Source organism: Globicephala melas, chromosome 6 (assembly GCF_963455315.2).
Source record: "Globicephala melas chromosome 6, mGloMel1.2, whole genome shotgun sequence".
NCBI classification, from domain to species: domain Eukaryota; kingdom Metazoa; phylum Chordata; class Mammalia; order Artiodactyla; family Delphinidae; genus Globicephala; species Globicephala melas.
The window spans coordinates 102330579-102348277 of record NC_083319.1 but is presented as its reverse complement, the minus strand read 5'-3'; the positions used below and the strand labels follow the sequence as shown (position 1 = coordinate 102348277).

The window sequence follows — 17699 nt, the reverse complement described above, 5'->3', positions numbered from 1 at the left end:
GACCTTGCTGTCACCTGCAAGTGCATGACGGTCTCACTCGACAGAGTGTACTGCAGTATGGATGTTGAGAACACAGGTGTGGTGAAGGTCATGTGACATCTTCGGCGTATTAGTCATGGGCAGTAGGACCCTGTTACAGCGCGTGATATTTTAATTTCAGTTTGAGAAAATGTCATGATTTAAAAACTTTTCAAAACATTAGTAATTATTGATAGTTATAATACTATTTTAAAAATTCATAATTATTTTATTTCTTAACCCAGCCTGTGTGTGTGTGTGTGTGTGTGTGTTAAAAGGAACTTTCTTGGGTGTTGGGGGTTCAGATGAGGTCCATGAGGATATCATCCTCCATGACGCTGGGCTGCAGGCCTGGCTGGGGGACTGGGCCCCAGGGAACCCTGCTGAGCAGCCTCTGACCTGGCAGTGGAGCCCTGGGGGGAAGCTGCGCAGGCCAGGACTGGACGGGCGGCTGGTGCGGTGGGGACAGCAGTGCAGGGGCCCCTGGTGGCCGGAGGTGGTGGAGAGAGGCCTGAGGCGGGGGGACCCCAGTCTAGGGCGGTGGCGGGTTGAAGAGGAGGCTCCGCAGTTGGGGGTTGGCCCCGGGCTTCTGGGGCCGATGGGTGGGTCCGGGAGGGGGTGAGCAGGGGGCCGCTCCAGGAGGGCCTTGTGGGGCGCCTGGGCAGTCCCCTGAGGCTGGGGCTGCGGCGGCCAGAGCTGCTGCTCTAACTTCTGCTGCTGGAGTTGCTTGTGGTTGGTGATGACCTCCCGGATGCCGCTGACAAAGTGTCTCTGGTCTTAGGGGATGAGGCCCGTGAAGACCTTCCTGAATGAGTACGGCAGCATGAGCACACGCACCTCACAGGGGGCCGCGTGGGGAAGCGCACACAGCCAGCGAAGCTGTTGCCCAGGATGTGGTAGAGACCTCGGAGGGAGTCCAGGTCCTTGTTGGTAAAGTGGAAATGGACCATCCCTGAGTCCCACAAAGGGCGCAGGGTGCTCAGCAGCTGCTGGGGGATGGGCTTCATGATCAGCGCTGTCCTCTTTTCAGCTTCTCGCGGTGACTCGGTAGACCTGAGAAGGCAGTGACCGACTCAGCTTGGTGTTGGCATCACAGAGGCAGGTTTGGGCTTCTCCTGCCACTTGGGGACCCCGCTCCAGGCCAGGAGTATGTTGGAGACTGACTGCTGCCCGCCGAGGGCCAGGGTCCCGAGCTGGGCCGGAGAACCGTGCCCGCCCTGAACAGTGCCCCGGGCTGCCCAGTTGGGGGGCCAGGACCGGGCCAGGGGCCACAGTGGAGACCAGGCTGGGCTGTGAAGGGGGGAGGCGGCTTGGGGGCACCGGGAGGCCCGGGCCTGGCTGTAGGGGGGGACCCACTCCTAGAGAGGCTTGCTGAAGAGGGTTGATGGGCGCCGCGAGGGCCCAGCCCAGCCTTCGGGTTCTTGGCGGCCTCCACGGCGTGCTGGGCAGCCACCTGAGCTGCACTCAGGGGACCTGGTACTGCGGGGGGACAGAGGGCAGAGGCTGCTGGGGGGCTGCCAAGAGCGGGGCGCCCGAGGGAGGATCTAGAGGCAGGGGCACGGGAGGCTTTGGCTGGAGGGGGCCTGGGTCCGAGCCACCCCCGACGGGCAGCACGAGCCCCCGCACCAGCACCATGTGCCTCGGGTCCTGGCTCACGTCTGTTGGTGGCTGCAGTGGCTCCAGCCTGGCGGGAGGAGCCGCCTTCTCGAACAGAAGCTGCAGGGCAGGCAGCTTCCAGGGCAACACGATGGAGAAGTAGACTCCTCACTCCCCAGCCTTCTGCACGAGGGTCTCCGCCGTGCACCCGGAGTATGTGTTGCCCTCGACAGCAGGCAGCAGGTAGGGGGGCGAGTTACAGTAAGGAGGCAGAGCCGGTGTGTCTGGCCAGTCTGCTCGGGCATCTTCTTGAAGTCATCGAACAGCTGCAGAGCCCTGCTGACGCCTTCAGCGATGAGGCTGCAGCTCGGGCCCCGCCCACCCCCACCCCCACCCCCACCCCCACCCCCACCCCGCCACGAACTTCATGCCATCGAGCCAGACGACAAACCCATAGGCGCTGCTGGTGGGAGCGTGATATTGTACTTAGGACTCGGGAGCGCAGTCCACTCTGTTGAACACCACGAGGCTGTACTGGGTCCCCGCATAGTGTCCCCCGAAGTCCGTCTCGGCAGCAGGACCACCATTAAAATACTTGATGGCCAGGAGCAGGTAGTGCTTGCGGAGGCCCTCGAAGTAGGGCCCCAGGTTGGCTGTGCCCTCAATCGCAAACACCACGTCAGCTACGAGGCCCCCGGCCCAGCCGCCAAGCCAGTTTGAAATTCATTGTTTAACATTATTAGCCCAATGAAATACTTTTTTTTTTTTTTTGCGGTACGCGGGCCTCTCACTGTTGTGGCCTCTCCTGTTGCGGAGCACAGGCTCCGGATGCGCAGGCTCAGCGGCCATGGCTCACGGGCCCAGCCGCTCCGCGGCATGTGGGATCTTCCTGGACTGGGGCACGAACCGGTGTCCCCTGCATCGGCAGGCGGACTCTCAACCACTGTGCCACCAGGGAAGCCCAGAAAAACATTTTTTTATGGTTTATGTGTTTTGTGTCCTAAAACAACATTGCCTACCTCAAGGTTTTAAAGATTGTCGACTTAGGTTCTTTCCTAAAAGCTTTGCAATTTTTTGTTTTTTCATTTAGATTTATGATACACTTCTAATTTTTGTGATGTGTGAGGTAAGGATTAATGTTCAGTTTTTAAAAATTCAGATATCCTGTCATCCATCACTATTTGTAGAAAAGACTTTCCCTTCTCTGTTGAATTACCTTGGCATGTTTGTGGAAAATAAACTTACCATAGATAAGTGGTTCTACTTCTGGAGTAACTTTCCTGTTCCAGTCATCTTTACGTGGATTCTTTTACAAAAACCACGTTGTCTTAATTATTGTAGCTTTATAGTAAATCATGAAATCAGATCGTTTTCTCCACCTTCACTCTTTTTAAAAATGACTTTTGCTGTTCTAGGTCCATAGGAATTTCCATTACAAATTTTACAATTAGCTTGTCAGTTTCACCCAAAGTGTCTGCAGGAATTTTGATCAGAATTGCATTGAATCTATAAATCAACATGGGCAGAATTAATAATATTGAGTTTTCCAATCCAAAAACATATTATATTGCACCATTTATTTAGGTCTTCTTTAATTTCTTAGAGCAATATTCTATTCTTTTCAGTGAAGAAGTGTTGCATGTCTTCTGTTATGTTTAATGTGCCTAGTTTTATAACATGTCTGTGTTGTTTATTATTATATTTTTTGAAATATAATTTTGTTATCAATATTATGGAGTCAAATAGTAAAACATTTGGAAATTGTCTCCGTTTTTTTATTCATTTCATGTTTTCTAGAGATTTAATTTTATAGTATATTTCAAAAGTATTCTTCCATGAGAGATTGTCCTCCATCACAGATAGAGAAGTACTTGTCTATGGAGATACAGAGTCTAGGTCTGGTCAGTGTCTGAAGTTCTTATCATCTTCCGAGCATTCTTGGGAAGGGGGCAAGAACAGCCAGGGAAGTGCATACCTAACTCTTCTGAAAATGATCTGGAAGTGGCACGTATCAATCCTGCTCACATCTCATGGATCCCGTTTGCTGCAAGGGAGGCTGAGAAGTATAGCTTTTGGTGGCTGACATGAGTCCAGTAATGGCTGTCATTATGGAAGAAGGGAGGCATGGATGTAAATAAAAACAAAAATAAACAAATGGGACCTAATTAAACTTAAAAGCTTTTGCACAGCAAAGGAAACCATAAACAAAACGAAAAGACAACCTACAGAATGGGAGAAAATATTTGCAAACAAAGTGACTGACAAGAGATTAATCTCCAAAATAGATAAACAGCTCCTGCAGTTCAATATCAAAAAAACAAACAACCCAATCAAAAAATGGGCAGAAGATCTAAATAGACATTTCTCCAAAGAAGACATACAGATGGTCAATAGGCACATGAAAAGATGCTCAACATCACTAATTATTAGAGAAATGAAAATCAAAACTATAATGAGGTATCACCTCACACCAGCCAGAATGGCCATGATAAAAAATCTACAAACAATAAATGCTGGAAAGGGTGTGGAGAAAAGGGAACCTTCTTGCACTGTTGATGCGAATGTAAATTGGTACAGCCACTGTGGAAAACATCATGGAGGTTCCTTAGAAAACTAAAAATAGGGTTACCATATGATCCAGCAGTCTCACTCCTGGGCATATATCTGGAGAAAACCATAATTCAAGAAGATACATGCACCCCAATATTCATTGCAACACTATTTACAATAGCCAGGACATGGAAACAACCTAAATGTCCATAGATACAGGAATGGATAAAGAAGATAAATGGGTAAATGGATAAAGAAGATACACACACACACACACACACACACACACACACACACACACACAATGGAATATTACTCAGCCATAAAAAGAACAAAATAATGCTATCTGCAGCAACATGGATGGACCTAGAGATTGTCATACTGAGTGAAGTACATCAGACAAAGACAAATATAATATGATATCACTTATATGTGGAATCTAAAAAAAATGGTACACGTGAACTTGTTTACAAAGCAGAAATAGAGTCACAGATGTAGAAAACAAACTTATGTAGAAGGGGAGGGCAGGGATAAATTGGGAGTTTGGGGTTGACATATACAACACTACTATATATAAAACAGATAACTAATAAGGACCTTTGTATAGCACAGGGAACTCTACTCAATACTTTGCAATGATCTATATGAGAACAGAATCTGAAAAAGAGTGGATATATGTATATATATAACTGATTCACTTTGCTATACTCCTGAAACTAACACAACATTATATATCAACTATACTCCAATAAAAATTAAAATAAGAAGTGGGGCATGGATACGGCTATGGTTAGATCTCTGTCACTGTTGATCCTTCTGGATCCCTAAATGTTAATGCTCTCCTCTCTTCCAATGCAGAGAATGTACTCACACCTCCTCAAGTGAGACGCCTCATCCAATTTAATAGCTAGGATATTAAGTTGTTATGCGTCCTCCTCCATCAAGTTTAGATATAGCTTCTCATGATCTGATGACCGACTGTGGAGCAGAGTACCATGCACCAGTTACCAATCCCAGGGGAGGAATCTGGGATTCCTGAAGGAATCATAGCAAAGTTCACTACTATGCCAACCAGCAGGAATAGAAGTCCAAACTTCTTCCCATTGCAGCTTGTATCAAAGTGGCCAAGGAAGACAGCACTGGATGAACTAAAGCTTTACTTACACAGAAAGGAGACAGAGTAAGATTAGCTTCAATTGTGTGCCTTAGCGTTCCCTGGCCAGTGGCTTGTTCCTGGCAGTGACACAGGGCAGTTGACCTATACGTACTCTTTTGGTGCTGCAGTTGAAGGAATCTTGTCCCTCCCCTGCAAAGGACAGACATAGCTGTGGGGTTGGCCAGCTGCCATTTGACACACACGCTTTAAGCAGAGACAAAAGAGTACTCATTGAGCATGAAACAAGGAAAGATATTCCCACACAGGGCGATAAGCCCAGCACAGGCTGTGTGGGCCCTTTATCTCTTGGTAGGAAGTGTTTCAGGCCCGAGGCCCATTCTGATGCAGCAGAGCTGGGGCCCAAAGACTGCGTGCATGAGACAGCCCTTCCCAACATGTACAAAACAAAACCCACATTGTCTGTGGTCCCTCCCAGAGATGCAGTACGAAATGGTAGACTAGGACAAGGACAGCTGCTATAAAAATCCTTATTTGGAAAAGAAAAAACATTGGAAACCCGGCACCCAGTGGTCCATAGCGTTGATCAATTTCTGCAGGACAAGATGTGAAGGCCCCCTGCCCTGGCAGTGGAGTAACTTTTAGGCAAGACCCTGGTTCTGCTCTCTGAGAACAGCTCTCTTGTCCGCTGTTCTCTCTGAAACCTAGTTTTGTAATGAAATTGACACTAGAGAGTCGGGCCACTTAAAGTCTGCGTCATGTTTACAACCTGCTTCCTGCTGGTGCAGGACACACTCAGCTCCTCCTCGAGGGAGGCAGCCCGATGTCTAAAGAAGTCATTGCATCTCTGTCAAAACCTAGGACCTGGTGTCAATGCACGATCTTTTCCATGGTGTGCTGAGGGTGTAATCATCTAGGCCAGGAGGTAGCGCTCACTATCTCTCTCCAGTCTTATTGGCTAGAACTTTTCATGTGTACACACCTGGTTGCAAGAGAACAGGAAATGGAGACTTCAGCTGGGTATATATATATATATATATATATATATATATATATATATATATATATACACCTGGGTATATCCGTATCCTTAGCTAGAACTCAGAAGTCCTGTTTGGAAAGATGTATTGAATAGATGAAGGATGCTCGTGAACAGCTAGTCTGTCTTGGCCACACTCAGGCACGAAGTCTCCCTCCTACACCACTCAGAAACGTGGAACTGAGCACGTTTCCATGACTGATACACACACACATAAATGCACGCACACTTACACAAAGCTTTTGTTGGTGGTAATAGACTACTTGCTTTCAGAAGATGGGTGGCGTTTATGTAACAAAAATAAAATGATAATAGTAGACCTTCTGGTTCTCTAAAGACCCTCAGCCATTTCATTGCATTTCTCAACCTCCCTTCTGCTTTTCTCTTTACTTGCCTCTGTCTGCACTTCAGCATTTCTATTCATTCCTATTCCCAAGTGGTTTAGCTTTTCTTGTGCCCCCTTGACTATTACTAATGCCCTGACAGTCGCACTTTCCACCCAAGTGATATTATTAAAGAATTTTGCTAAAGGAAGTCAGGTCTCCTTTAAAAGGAATTCAAGGGATGTACTAGGACTATAATGTAGAACATGAGAAATATAATGAACTCTGCTGTATGTTGTATAGGAAAGGTAGAAAGAGAGCAAATCTTAAGAGTTCTCATCAAAAGAAAAAAATTTTTTTCTATTTCTTTAATTTTGTATCTATATGATATGACGGATGTTCACTAAATTTATTGCCATAATCATTTCATGATGTATGAAAGTCAAATTGTTATACTGTATACCTTAAACTTCTACAGTGCTGTATGTCAATTATATCACAATAAAACTGGAAGGAAAAAGATAAGTTAAAACATGACAACTGAAAAAAATGAATTCAAGGGATATTAAAATTACGATTTTCTTTCATCCTGTTCAGAGTTTGTGTATTGCACAGAAGAGACTGAAAGGGACTAGAAAGGGACTATACTATTATAATAACCTTATAAGGTAGGTCTTATTTTTATTATTTCCATTTTCTAGATAAGGAAACTAAAGCACAGAGAGGGTAGGTTACTTGTGCAAAGCTCACACAGCTAATGATAATAATAATAACAGAGTGCTTACTGTAATCACGGTTCTGAGTGTTTTATACGTAACAATACCATTTAGTTCCCATCTGTGTGATAGATGATGACATGTTCCCCATTTACAGGTGAATAAACTGAGGCCTGGAACAGTTTAGTCAGTTGCTCAAGGTTACACAGCTAGTAAGTAAGTGGCAAGGCTGGGATTTGAATCTGGGTCTAGGTCCATGCCTGTAAAATTTGCATTCTTTTATTTCTTTTTAAAAAAATTCTTTCTTTTTTTTTTTTTGTTTAAGAAAAGTTTTTTTGTTTTGAAACTTTACATTTTTAAACATTAATGTTCACAGCCCAAGCTTACATGGTAAACTTAATGAGTTGATCCTCTCAAACAAAGGGGTCCTGGCAGAGATTACCTTTGAGAGTACCAGTATCAGGGATAAGGCCTGGTGAAGGTTCTCTGACTGTGGGGTCATGATGTGTGTTAGGTCGGTGGATTTGAGTTCCACTACAGAATCTAGTTGGGTGCATCTATTCACAGCAGGGTGGAAAGACTCCTAGGAGGTCAGGGTTTGAATTACAGCAACCTGAAAGCTAAGTGAGGTCCCTGCCTGGAAAGTAAACATCGGAATGCTTATTCAAAAAGCAAAGCCTGGATTTGCTGGGCTCTCTCGAGAGATGCCATCGTTATTGAAGGCCTTATACCATCTGGCTCCCTGTGCACAGCAAAACCTAATGATGCTGACAGGTCATGAAAGTTCGCACTAATGGGCTCGTGTTTTATTTATTCAGGTGCTGATTTGACATTTCCCAGCCCCGATGAATCTATGGATTTGGAAGTAACTGGGTCCTCTCTTTCTATACTGTGATGTTATCTCCCAAAATGAAGGAAATGAGAAACAGGAAAGGCCTAGACTCCCTGCAGATAGCTCTCACAGTTTACGGTAAGAAATCAAATGGTACGAAAAGCATTAGCCAAAATTTAAAACACAAATCATTGGTGTTTAACATGATATATTGCAAAGAAATTTCTGGCACTGAAAGTCTGTCTTTAAGCAACACTTCCACACAGCGCCAAGTAAACAATGTAATAGCATCTGGACTCCTTCTAAATCAAGTATGAAATTATGTATTTCTCCCATGACACAGATGACTCTAAAAGGCAACATTTCCTAAAATTAAAAATGAAGGGTAAATTAAGCAGTGTCTAAGGAAGACTTTCTTGTGATTCTTTTCATTTTAGTTTTTAAAATATCTTTTAAAAAATATCTACTTAAGTAAAATATACATACAGAAGAGTGAAGAAATCATAGATGTTTATTTTGACCCATTTTTACACAAACCCAAATAACCACCACTTAGACCCATATCGAGAATGTCACCATGTCCTCAAAACTTTCTTGCTCTCTTTAAACCCTCCTCTCCAAAATTAATCACTATCCTGACTTCTTTTTAAAATTTTTATTTTAAAATAGAGCACAGATACATAAACTATATCAAACAATTGTCCATAGTACAGAAATATTATAAGGCAGATTCTTGTAACTACCACCCAAGTCAAGGGATAAACCTTGACCAACCACCCAGAACCCACCACATGCCCCATCCTTCAGGAGGGAAGACAGCGGCTTACCTGTATCCAGGTAACATAAAAATCATTTCCATGCTTTGCTTTACAGTTTTGCCACCCAATTGTGTATCCCTAAACAATAAAGTTTAGTGTGGCCTGTTTCTAAAAAATGTCACTTAAGCCACTTTTAATGGAAAGATTTCCCCTCTATCATTATAACTACTTGTGCATTGTATTTGTTGAAGGAACTGGGCCTTGGTCTACATAGAGTTTCCTATTATGAAGTAATCTGACTCAAAATTTCAAACCTGAATACGATCAAGCCTGTAGTTCCCAGTGCCAGTTTATAAGAAATGCAAAGGACAGAGGGATTTGTAAAAATACTCATGGAGATGCACTCAGGAAAGATATCCAGTACAACTTCTGTAGGAAAGTAATGAGAAACGCCTAATTCTTTTTGTTTTGCTTTGTTTTGTTTTTTAGAAAAACCAGTGTTAAAAATACGGAATTGACACCCTACCATCCTTCAAAGGTAGCCAAATTCTTAAAGAATCATTATGAACTCATGTATTTAAACTGCAGTTTAGATTAGGGTGAAAATAATTATGTTAGAATTCAGAAAACAGGCTGACATATTGAATACATAAAATGTTTTTCAAATTCTTTCCTCAATTAGTGTATTTTTTTCAGAGAGATAAACTTTCTTATTTATGGATCATTAAAAATATTTTAGTCTTTTTATCCTGATGACCATCGCATCCATCTTCTTCAAGTTGCTCCTGTGTCCTTTTTTTATTTTTTTTTAATATTTATTTATTTATTTGGCTGCATTGGGTCTTATTTGCAGCACGCGGGATTTTTCATTGTGGTGCATGGGCTTCTCTCCAGTTGTGGCACATGGGCTTCTCTCTAGTTGTGGCGCATGGGCTTCTCTCTAGTTGTGGTGTGTGGGTTTTTCTCTCCCTAGTTGAGGTTCATGGGCTCCAGGGCACGTAGGTTCTGTAGTTTGTGGCTCGCAGGCTCTCTTGTTGAGCTGTGCGAGCTCAGTGGTTGTGGTGTGCAGGCTTAGTGGCCCCGCGGGCATATGGAGTCTTAGTTCCCCGACCAGGGATCGAACCCGCATCCCCTGCATTGGCAGGTGGATTCTTTACCACTGGACTACCAGGGAAGTCCCCTCTCCAGTGTCCTTTTTTTTTGTGGTATGCGGGCCTCTTGCTGTTGTGGCCTCTCCTGTTGCAGAGCACAGGCTCCGGACGCGCAGGCTCAGTGGCCATGGCTCACGGGCCCAGCCGCTCCGTGGCATGTGGGATCTTCCCGGACCGGGGCACGAACCCGTGTCCCTTGCATCGACAGGCAGACTCTCAACCACTGCGCCACAAGGGAAGTCCTATAAGAAACTTTTAACAAGGATCTAGAAGAACTAAAGAGCAAACAAACAGTGGTGAACAACACAATAACTGGAATTAAAAATACTCTAGAAGGAATCAATAGCAGAATAACTGAGGCAGAATAACGGATAAGTGAGCTGGAATATAAAGTGGTGGAAATAACTGCCAGGTAGAAGAATAAAGAAAAAAGAATTGAAGACAGTCTCAACTGAGACCTCTGGGACAACATTAAATGCACCAACATTTGAATTATAGGGGTCCCAGAAGAAGAAGAGAAAAAGAAAGGGTCTGAGAAAATATTTGAAGAGATTATAGTTGAGAACTTCCCTAACATGTGAAAGAAAATAGTCAATCAAGTCCGGGAAGCACAGAGAGTCCCATACAGGATAAACCCAAAGAGAAACATGCTGACATATATTAATCAAACTACCAAAAATTAAATACAAAGAAAAAATATTAAAAGCAGCAAGGGAAAAGCAAAAAGAGTATACCAGGGAATCCCCATAAGGTTAAGAGCTGATCTTTCAGCAGAAACTCTGCAAGCCAGAAGGCAGTGGCAGGACATATTCAAAGTGATGAAAAGGAAAAACCTACAAACCAGATTACTCTGCTCAGCAAGGATCTCATTCAGATTCGATGGAGAAATCAAAATCTTTACAAACAAGCAAAAGTTAGGAGACTTCAGCACCACCAAACCAGCTTTACAACAAATGCTAAAGGAACTTCTCTAAGTGGGAAACACAAGAGAAGAAAAAGACCCACAAAAACAAACCCAAATCAATTAATAAAATGGTAATAAGAATATACATATTGATAATCACCTTGAATGTAAATGGATTAAATTCTCCAACCAAAAGACACAAACTGGCTGAATGCATACAAAAATGAGACCCTTATATATGCTCTCTACAAGAAACACACTTCAGACCTAGGGACACATACAGACTGAAAGTGAGGGGATGGAAAAAGATATTCCATGCAAATGGAAAATATAAGAAAGATGAAGTAGCAATATTCATATCAGATAAAATAGACTTTAAAATAAAGACTGTTACAAGAGATAAAGAAGGACACTACATAATGATCAAAGGATTAATCCAAGAAGAAAACATAACAATTATAAATATTTATGCACCCAACATAGGAGCACCTCAATACATAAGGCAAATGCTAACAGCCATAAAAGGAGAAATTGACAGTAATACAATAATAGTGGGGGACTTTAACACCCCATTTACACCAATAGACAGATCATCCAGACAGAAAATAAATAAGGAAACACAAGCTTTAAATGGCACAATAGACTTAGTTGATATTTTTAGGACATTCTACCAGAAAGCAGAAGAACACTTTCTTCTCAAATGCACGTGGAACATTCTCCAAAATAGATCACATCTTGGGTCACAAATCAAGCCTTGGAAAATTTAAGAAAACTGAAGTCGTATCAAGCATCTTTTCTGACTACAATGTTACAAGATTAGAAATCAATTACGGGAAAAAAACAGTAAAAAGCACAAATACATGGAGGCTAAACAGTGTGCTGCTAAATAACCAAGAGATCACTGAATAAATCAAAGAGAAAATCAAAAAATACCTAGAAACAAATGATAACAAAAACATGACGATCCAAAACCTATGGGATGCAGGAAGAGCAGTTCTAAGAGGGAAGTACATAGCAATTCAAGCTCACCTCAAGAACAAGAAAAAATCTCAAATAAACAATTTAACCTTACACCTAAAAAAGAAGAACAAAGAAAATGCAAAGTTAGTAGAAAGAAAGAAATCATAAAGATTAGAGGAGAAATAAATGAAACAGAAACAAAGAAAACAATAGCAAAGATCAATAAAACTAAAAGCTGGTTCTTTGAGAAGATAAACAAAATTGATAAAACTTTAGCCAGACTCATCAAGAAAAAAAGGGAGAGGACACAAATCAATAAAATTAGAAATGAAAAAGGAGAGATTACAACTGACACCACGGTAATACATAAGATCATAAGAGACTAATACAAGCAACTGTATGCCAATAAAATGGACAACCTGGAAGAAATGGACAAATTCTTGGAAAAGTACAAGCTTCTAAGGTTGAAACAGGAAGAATTAGAAAATATAAACAGACCAATCACAGGTAACGAAATTGAAACTATAATTAAAAATATTCCAAGAAACAAAAGTCCAGGACCAGATGGCTTCACAGGCGAATTCTATCAAACATTTAGAGAAGAGTTAATACGTATAGTTCTCAAACTCTTCCGAAAACTTGTGGAGGGAGGAACACTCCCAAACTTGTTCTATGAGGCCACCATTACCCTGATGCCATGATATCAGAAAATGATATCACCAAAAAAGAAAATTATAGACCAATATCACTGATGAACATAGATGCAAAAGTCCTCAACGAAATACCAGCAAACAGAATCCAACAACACATTAAAAGAATCATACACCATGATCAAGTGGAATTTATCCCAGGGATGCAAGGATTCTTCAATATATGCAAAACAATCAATGTGATACACCATATTAACAAATTAAAGAATAAAAACCATATGAGCATCTCAATAGATGCAGAAAAAGCTTTTGACAATATTCAATCCCCATTTATGATTAAAACTCTCCAGAAAGTGGGCATAGAGGGAACCTACCTCAACATAATAAAAGCCGTATATGACAAACTCACAGCAAACGTCATTCTCAATAGTGAAAAACTGAAAGCATTTCCTCTAAGATCAGGAACAAGATAAAGATGTCCACTCTTGCCACTATTATTCTACATAGTATTGGAAGTCCTAGCCACAGAGAAGAAAAGAAATAAAAGGAATACAAATTAGAAAAGAAGATGTAAAACTGTCACTGTTTTCCAATGACATGATACTATACATAGAAAATCCTAAAGATGCCACCAGAAAACTAATAGAGCTAATCAATGAATTTGGTAAAGTAGCAGGGTACAGAATTAATGCACATAAATCTCTTGCATTCCTATACACTAACAACTAAAGATCAGAAAAGGAAATTAAGGAAACAATCCCATTTACCATTGCAACAAAAAGAATAAAATACCTAGGAATAAGCCTACCTAAGGAGGCAAAAGAGCTGTACCCAGAAAACTATAAAACACTGATGAAAGAAATCAAATATAACATAAACAGATGGAGAGATATACCATGCTCCTAGATTGGAAGAAACAATATTGTGAAAATGACTATAATACCCAAAGCAATCTACAGGTTCAATGCAATCCCTATCAAATTACCAATGGCATTTTTCACAGAACTAGAGCAAGAAATTTTACAATTTTTATGGAAACAAAAAGGACCCCAAATAGCCAAAGCAATCTTATGAAAGAAAAACAGAGCTGGAGGAATCAGGCTCCCTGACTTCACACTATACTACAAAGCTACAGTAATCAAGACCATCAAGTATGGCACAATCAAGTGCCATCAAGTATGGCACTGGCACAAAAACAGAAATATAGATCAATGGAACAGGATAGAAAGCCCAGAGATAAACCCACGCACATATGGTCACCTTATCTTTGACAAAGGAGGCAAGAATATACAATGGAGAAAAGACAGCTTCTTTAATAAGTGGTGCTGGGAAAAATGAACAGCTATACATAAAAGTATGAAATTAGAACACTCCCTAACACCATACACAAAAATAAACTCAAAATGGATTAAAGACCTAAATGTAAGACCAGACACTGTAAAACTCTTAGAGGAAAATATAGGCAGAACACTCTGTGACATAAATCACAGCAAGATCCTTTTTGACCTACCTCCTAGAGTAAGGGAAATAAAAACAAAGAGAAACAAATGGGACCTAATGAAACTTAAAAGCTTTTGCACAGCAAAGGCAACCATAAACAAGACAAAAATACAACCCTCAGAATGGGAGAAAATATTTGCAAATGAAGCAACTGACAAAGGATTAATCTCCAAAATATACAAGCAGCTCAATATCAAGAAAAACACAAACAACCAATCCAAAAATGGGTGGAAGACCTTAATAGACATTTCTCCAAAGAAGACATACAGATGGCCAACAAATACATGAAAAGATGCTCAACATCACTAACCATTAGAGCAATATAAATCAAAACCACAGTGAGGTATCACCTCACACCGATCAGAATGGTCATCATCAAAAAATCTACAAACAATAAATGCTGGAGAGGGTGTGGAGAAAAAGGAACGCTCTTACACTGTTGGTGGGAATGTAAATTGATACAGCCACTATGGAGAACAGTATGAAGGTTCCTAAAAAAACTAAAAATAGAACTACCATATGACCCATCAATCCCACTACTGGGCATATATCCAGAGAAAACCATAATTCAAAAAGATACATGTACCACAATGTTCATTGCAGCACTATTTACAATAACCAGGACATGGAAGCAACCTAAATGTTCATCAATTGGTGAATGGATAAAGAAGATGTGGCACATATATACAATGGAATATTACTCAGCTGTAAAAAGGAAAGAAACTGAGTTATTTGTAGTGAGGTGGATGGACCTAGAATCTGTCTACAGAGTGAAGTAAGTCAGGGCTTCCCTGGTGGCGCAGTGGTTGAGAGTCTGCCTACCGATGCAGGGGACACGGGTTCATGACCCGGTCCGGGAAGATCCCACATGCCGCGGAGTGGCTGGGCCCGTGAGCCATGGCTGCCGAGCCTGCGCGTCCGGAGCCTGTGCTCCGCAACGGGAGAGGCCACAGCAGTGAGAGGCCCACGTACCGCAAACAAAAACAAAAACAAAAACAGAGTGAAGTAAGTCAGAAAGAGAAAAACAAATACCATATGCTAACACATATATGCATAATTTAAAAAAGCGGTACTGATGCACCTAGTGGCAGGGCAGGAATAAAGATGCAGATGTAGAGAACGGACTTGAGGGCATGGGGGGGAAGGGAAACTGGGGTGAAGGGAGAGATTAGCATTGACATATATACACTACCAAATGTAAAATGGATGGCTAGTGTGAAGTGGCTGCTGGCACAGGGAGATCAGCTCAGTGCTTTGTGACGACCTAGAGAGATGGGATAGGGAGGGTAGGAGGGAGGCTCAAGAGGGAGGGGATAGGGGATATTTGTATACATATAGCTGATTCACTTTGTTTTACAGCAGAAGCTAACACAACATTGTAAAGCATTTATACTCCAATAAAGTTGAGAAAAATAAATAAATAAAAAACAAAGAAGCAAACAAAAAAAGACATAAGGCATGTAGAAAACAAATAGCAAAATGGTAGACATAAATCCTCCTTTATCAGTCACACACTAAATGTAAATCGGTTAAACACTGTTAAAAGATAAACTGAAGCATATTAAAATTAAAAAAAAATTATTGGGCTGCTCAGTGTCTTAGTTGTGGCATGTGGGATCTTTAGTTGTGGTATGTGGGATCTTCAGTTGCAGCATGCGAACTCCTAGTAGTGGCATGTGGGGTTTAGTTCCCCAACCAGGTATCAAACCTGGGCCTCCTGCATTGGAAGCACAGAATCTTAGCCTCTGGACCACCAGGGAAGTCCCTTAAAAATTTTAAGAGTTTGTATGTGCAAAAATCAGTTTGAACCAGGCAGCACCAAGCTGGAACTGGTTAGAAGTATTCCACCAATAAGAGCTAAGGAAAGACTTTTATAGAGAAAAGGCAGAAGCAAAGCAAGGAAATTATTTGACAGGCTATAGCTTCAGTGTTTGCCTTACTTGGAAAAGCGTGGTTGGCTGTTTGTGATTTGGTTGTCCTTAGGTTTCAATTTCTTAATCTTGAGGCATATACAAACTTAGATTTTGGTTTGCTTATTCAGGCTCCTAAGATATTAGATACCTCAGTTTAACAGCCTCCTTGTTTAACTGGTTGTTTTTGAAGTAATAGTCAAAAACTTCTCAACAAAGAAAAGCCCAGGACATAATGATTTCACTGGAGAAGTATTCTACCAAATACTTAGAGAATTAATACCAATTCTTCTCAAACTCTTCCAAAGAATTAAAGAGGGGGAACATTTCCAAACTCATTTTATGAAGCCAGTAATATTCTGATACCAAAGCCAGACAAAGATATTACAAGAAAAGAAAACTAGAGACTAATATCTATAATAAATATAGATGGAAAAATTCTCAACAAAACATTAGCAAACTGAATTCAACAGTGCATTAAAAAGACCATGCACCATATCAAGTAGGATTTACACCTGAAATTCAAGGATGGTTCAACACACAAAAATCAATCAATGTAATACACTACATTGATTGATAAAACAGAATGAAAGACAAAAACCACATGATCATCTCAATTGCTGAAGAAAGAGAATCTGACAAAATTTAACACATGATAAAAATGCTCAATAAACTAGGAATGGAAGGAAACTACCACAACATAATACAAAGCCCACAGATAACATGATACTCAACAGTGAAAGAATAAAAGCTTTCCTCTAATATCAAGAACAAGGCAAAAATTCTCACTCACCACTACCATTAAACACAGTACTGAAAGCTCTCGCAAGAGTAATTAGACAAGAACAATTAATAAAAAGCATTCAAATTGGAAAAGAAGCAAAATTATTTCTGTTTACAGGTGACATGATCATATGTGTAGAAAACTCTGAAGATTCCACAAAAAACCTGTTACAATTAATAAACATTTTCTACAAGGTTGCAGGATAAAAAAATCAACACACAGTCAGTTGCATTTCTGTAAACTAACAAGACCAACCTAAAAAGGAAATTTAAAAAACCAATGCCATTTACTATAGCATCAAAAAAGGCAAAATACTGGAATAAACTTAACAAAGGATGTAAAAGACTTGTGCATTGAAAACTAAAAAACATTGCTAAAATTTGTTAAATTTTGAAAACTAAATTCAGAATAGGTACATGAAAGGAAATACTATAAATTAGAATGGAAATAAATGAACTAGAGAATAGAAAAGCAATAAAGTCAATGAAACAAAAGCTGTTTTTTTAAAAAAGAACAACAAAGTTGACGATCTTTTAGCTCTCCTGAGCAAGAAAAAAAGAGAAAAGACTGAAATTACTAATTGCAGAAATAAAAATTATATCCTCTACAAGTATTTAAATTTATGTGTTGTTCCTTACAGGAATAAAAAAGAATATAAAGGAATTCTGTGAACAGAAGTATCATGACAAATTAGCCTAAATGAAAGGAAAATTCCTAGAAAGACACAAACTACTGAAACTAACCCAAGAGGAAATAGAAAATCTGAATAGACCTATAACAGGTAGAGATAGATTTAGTAAAAGCCAGGTCTATGGATGTCAAATTGACACAGCACCATCTATTAGAAACACCATGGTTCCCCCGCTGCTCTGAAGTGCTATCTCTGTCATAAAC

At 40.8% G+C, this 17699-nt stretch overlaps 1 pseudogene; it reads right to left on the bottom strand.

The window, feature by feature from the left end:
* Positions 1-319: 319 nt before the first annotated feature.
* LOC115864988 (mediator of RNA polymerase II transcription subunit 25-like) lies at positions 320-2325 on the bottom strand (annotated as a pseudogene).
* Positions 2326-17699: the final 15374 nt, after the last annotated feature.